The sequence below is a fragment of the Dipteris shenzhenensis genome, chromosome 27 (genome assembly GCF_047967505.1).
Source record: "Dipteris shenzhenensis isolate YYH24624 ecotype China chromosome 27, Dip_SZ_1.0, whole genome shotgun sequence".
NCBI classification, from domain to species: Eukaryota; Viridiplantae; Streptophyta; class Polypodiopsida; order Gleicheniales; family Dipteridaceae; genus Dipteris; species Dipteris shenzhenensis.
In genome coordinates, this window is record NC_141622.1 from 44578521 (window position 1) to 44584097 (window position 5577).

Genomic DNA, 5577 nt, shown 5'->3' on the forward strand with positions numbered 1-5577 from the left:
TCTAATAGTCATGTAATATCAAGAATAAAAAAGTTATGACATTGACATACTATATGAAAAGATGACACTACATCGAACATATGTGAAGAAGAAACCCCCCCCAAAAAAAAGCTTATCAACTTATCGAAAATTTGCCAACGAATGGGTTATTGAGCAGAGAAAGAAAAGCTATCATAACTTTATTTCAATTATAGTTTTGATTTTGGATTGCTAACCAGGCACAAAGTGAACAGAGAGTCTCCTTGGTGACCTGCACAAATCCAAGGGACAATTAATAGAAATCCTCTCATTAGAAGGCAAGCTATAAACTCCAGTTGAGTCATTCCCAAAACTGCCTTTTTGAGATGCAATGCCTTATGAACAAACTTATTAGAGATCTTATGTAAGGTAAAGGGGAAGGAGTAAGGTAAATGAGGAATCCTAAGCTATGGATGAGCAACCCAACTTCGAATTGCGCATATTAGACTCCAAAATCTTACAGTTAACCAACCACTGAACAAAATTGAACCAATGTCCACAGAGTGATGAGGATCCCATGAAATTGATTTGCATACATATGAAAAGCCATGAATGAAAGTGGGTATCTCCAAAAGGGTTTCGGAGTATCATGAGGTAGATGGAAGAATCCATTATCGAGAATGAATATGCCCTGTAAGCACATTTCAAACGGTTTATGGGCCACGATGTCATCACTTATGTTTGTTACTCTGGGATATCAAGAGCATTTCTATTGGAACTAAGACCATTAAGGTCTCATGCACACACACAGAAGATCCAAGAGGTCGCAACTCTTGGTAACCGTCGTATCAACACCTATGTAATCGACACATTCCAAAGATTGAATACAATCAATTCTATGTCTATGTGCATGACTCAGATTTCTACATGGTATCAAGTTGGGCATGGACCCAAACCAGCCATGGATTTCCGTGACCCACAGGTCTCCTAATTCTCCTCAATGAGGAAGACAATCAAGCAGAGAACATAGTCTTGCGCCAACCCAAAATCAAAGGGCAAAGTCAATATGCAGCAAACATAGACCTGCAAAACAAAGGCGACCTGCAGCCTACAAATGCAGATGCTCCTACGGGAAAGACCCAGCAAGTCCTGGCAAAAAGAAAGGACCAGGCAAATAGTAAAGCAGCCAACGATGTTGCATTAGACATAGATCTCCATCCCCTCACCGAAGGGCAAAGACAAAAAGAAGGGCACAAAGACCCTGACAAAGGCACCCTCCAGCCCAGTCATGGAGAAAAACAGGGCGAGTTAAAGACCCTGATCGTCACAAATGGCGATGGCAACCTGCTACCAGAAAATGTAGGAAACATCAAAGGTGACCTGTAGCCAAAAGATGAAAATGTACGAACGGGCAAGAACCTGAAAGAAATGGCTATGAAAGCCTTAGCCAAAGCTGTAGAAGCCATGCAAGGCATTCTCTTACCCAAAAGAGGCACAGAACAGGGCAACTCAAAGACCCCTGACGTCAACAAAAGGTCTTTCTCACCGAAAATGGAAGATCAAGATGAGGGTAGACTCCGGCCCCAAACAGGAGCAGAATTTTGCAAAAGAAAGCCAGACATCGAAATGTGTGACGATCCCAGAATGGTAAAGAAAAAGAATTCTTTCTTTCTTTGCCTTACGATTAGCACTCCCTTCCATCCCGGTGAGCCACAGGGCCAATTGCAAAATCAACAAGAACTTGAATGCAATCTTGGAGATGGAGACCTTCGATGACCAATGGATGAAGCTACTGGCAAGGACTACACCAGACCAACATCTCATGCATGCAACGATCACAGTGCTGCAACCCAAAGCAACCAAGATTATGATAGGTCCAATAGCAGTCCTGGAGAGTTGGGCAATAATCTACAACCTGCAAGAGATTAAAAGGAATCCAGGGAAGCCTGAATCGAGGGAGGTAAAGCATTGCATGCTCAAGGAATCCAGGGAAGGGGAAGCCTTTGATAGATCCACATCAACGTTCGAAGAGGAAGAAGTGGAGAGGGTGTTGATTTAGCAAGAGGGGATCGTGGAGGATGGGGGAGAAGGAGATGGCAAGGAAGATGAAGAGGATTAGGAGGGGATTTCAAAAGCGGCGGCCCATTAAAAGGCCATTAAATTTTGGCATCAAGATTTAGCTATATTAAGATAAGATTGCATGAGCTATCACCTTCACAACTTGTAGAGAGCTTGCAACTGTGTTATTCATATATCATTTTATTCCATATTTCAAGATTATTCTCACAATATTGCACAACCTAGACATCATGGTTGGATTGATTTTGCGATTGCATCCTCAACAATTCTTCCCTTATGGTTGATAGTGAATGGGAGAGGACTTGTGAGAATGTTCTAAAACAAGATGGCCTCATTGTTGAATTTTATAAGGGATTTTGGCATGTCATTTAGGATGTTTTGGTTAGTATGCTTAATTTTATGTGTTACAATGGTGTTCCATTAGAAGGCATGACTAATGATTTGAGTTAGTAGACAGAGCTGTGATGCTCATCAGGTAGGCACCAAGGCTCCAACTAAGGCAACATTGAGCCTTGCAACAGTGGCTACCTCTCTAGCCAAGACCAGATCAAGTTCCCTCTCGTTGCTCTACGCCAGGTCAGGGACGAGACAAGGTGAGACAAAGGTCTCTTATAGAGCAATGGGTGCTAGGGCCTAGCCAAAGGAATGAAACTTCATGACTAATGATGGCAGATAGATTCTGAACACAAGAGTCGCATTGTCATTGGTGTAGAGACAATAGGGGGAAGAGGATGGAGATGTAGGCATTTAGCAAATGTAGATTCCACCCCATAAGATCCATAGCTTGTAATGTGTGGAATCAATGTCAAGTATTAAAAATCTTGACAAGGCAATAGCAGATTGATGGCCAAAAGTATAGTGGACCAATGCATATTTTCCATAGTTTCCACGCACACCAAATATCTGTGAAAATTATTTTTCCCTTTCATGCTTATTATGTCCGAGATACACTATGCAAAATAGTGCAAAACTACAATTAGGCCCATTAAACAAATTTCTAGAACTTTGCAATCTGGAAACAAGATTTCTCTTCATGCCATGTTATGAATTGTAGTCATCTATATGTTCTATAAGTTGTACCATGAGACACTCTTGGAAAGATATTAGTCACCAAAAAATGCAGCCTTAATGTCATACCACACTCTTATACACTCCACCTATGTCAAGAAGATGTAGAATTCTTCACAATTGTTTTAGACCAAAAGTAATGGAAAATAAGTTGCCCAAGAAGAATGCAACTCATAATAGATTGCAACAAAGAAAACAATCGAGTAGCCACATCTTCTAGTCTTCTACATCCCTTCATCACAAAATCAACATCTAACACATGACAATAATATAAATTATATCTCAATTATATATGCATATAGCTTATTGCATATTCGCATAGCTTATTGCATCACTGCATGTATGACTATAATATAACTGCATTTAGGACCTATGCTCCAACGCCATGCTAACACCTATGTATAACCACATCCATGACAACTCGGGCAGATTTTAGCATTGTCCTTCTAATAACTAATCCACCACTAGATGCCGCAAATAACAAGATGCCATTTCTAGGCATTTTTAGGCATTGTGTAGCATATGCCGCAAACAACAAGATGACATTTCTAGGCATTGTGTAGCATATATTTAATACCTCGAGAAAAGATATGGTCTAAGAAGCTAGAAAGGGTCTTCTTTAATCTTTGAAGATACCATATATAAGAGCCTTCTTTAGCTCTCAATGTAAGAGACACAAGGGCTTATGTTCTCCTAACCTAGAAATAGTTTTATTCTTTCATTTACTTTAAATTGATCATGTTTACCATATCCTAGTTTAAACTGTCACTGGTAGTGATGCTCATGGTACTTGCTAATCTACAACTCTAGGCACAAGTGCGTGAAAAACCCTCAAACATAATGGGATTCTCACTCAATGACAATTTTCCTTTTGCTTTGATCCCTTATTGCTATATGGATACTATATTTTCCCAAGTGGGAGAATCCTTTTGAATAGGGCTATCTAAAAATAAATACCTTACTTCTTTACTCTCACAGGTTTTATCCGATGGATTTAATTATAGAAGTGTTTCTCCACTATCTATCCATTTTTAAATAATAGATCAATTGTTTGAGAGCCTGAAGGATCTTTACAAAGGCAGTGCTAAATAGACTGAGTAGAACTAAAGAAAATCAAGTATAAGAGGCATCAACTTCAAAAATACTCCTCCACCATTGATTCAATGCAATCCCTTTGTGGATAGAAAGAAAAAGAAAGAGAGTGACAAGATAAAAAAACTTCAAAAAATAAATTCAAAATTAATGGTGTTCATCAAGATTAGAGATCAATGTATGCAAGAAAGCATAGCATCCTAATGAAAAGGCCAAAAAAAAGCAATAAAGAGAGAAAATCATAGCATCATAATCTCATCCTAATGAAAAGGCCAAAAAGAGCAATAAAGAGAGAAAAGCTTTTTAGAATTCTCTAGAATTCAAGAAAATGCAAGAGGAGCGCTTACTCATTTCAAAAGGAAAATGCCAGTAATAGCATTTCAAAATGTCCCATGACATAAGCCACTCTATGCAAATATCCATGTCACATGTTGCAAGCTTCTGGACAATTTTTAATATAAAACGCCCTTCTGTATATTAACCTTTGGGTATTAAATTACTTCCTTATGTATATATAAATCTGTAAGTAATTGAATTAATAAAAACCCATCTGTTGAACTCACGTAAAAGCTTAAACGAGTAAGTTCCCTGTGCCTCTCAATTATTATTATTGCATGGAAAGCAGAGAGAAGCAAGCAAACATGGTGCCTGGGAGGATACTGGAAGCTGGCGACTCTCAACTCCCTCCCATGAACAAGTACTTGAACATCCTCCATAGCCTCTTTGCCCTCCTCGATCAACAACCACAGCAGCCCCCCTTCTCCCCAGCCCTCACCATACGTATCGTCGACACCGTCCTCGCTTGTTCTGTGCTGGAAACCTTCCTGGAACACATCTCGTCGCTGCACATTGAAACCCAGCGAATCAAATTCATCAGTCGCTCTTGTGCGAATCAATGCTGAGCCTCGCTTTTGCGACGGTGATACTCCAGCGGCCGTCCGATCCCTCCTGGTCAGCCGAGTGTCCACTTTGTGCCATGCGTTCGATGTTTGCAGCCGGAAAGCGGCCACCCTTGCCTCTTTCTTTCATGAGGCCTTTCAAGGGGATCCCTGCCTCAACGGAAGGCTGGCCGCCATACAACGGTTCGCTTTTCAAGAGGAGACGGGCCTCTCTGCAGAACTCTTACTGCAACAGGACAACACAACGGACTACGATGAAATCGCTTTCAAGTTCACGGAGCTCAGGTATGGACTCAGCTTCGACAGCCCTCCTGAGAAGGATGCGTTCGTGGAGTACCTTCGGCACCAGGCTGATTACGAAAAGCTGTACAAACCCTGGGTCACATCCCCGACCTTCTCTCAAATTTACGCCAGGGCCAGAGAGCTTTTCAGTTACACGAAGACGAACGGCTGTTCTATCGCTTATCTCCGCAACCCATGA

At 40.9% G+C, this 5577-nt stretch overlaps 1 pseudogene; it reads left to right on the forward strand.

Moving 5' to 3' along the window:
• The first annotated feature begins 4838 nt into the window (after positions 1 to 4838).
• Positions 4839 to 5577, forward strand: LOC147884365 (uncharacterized; annotated as a pseudogene).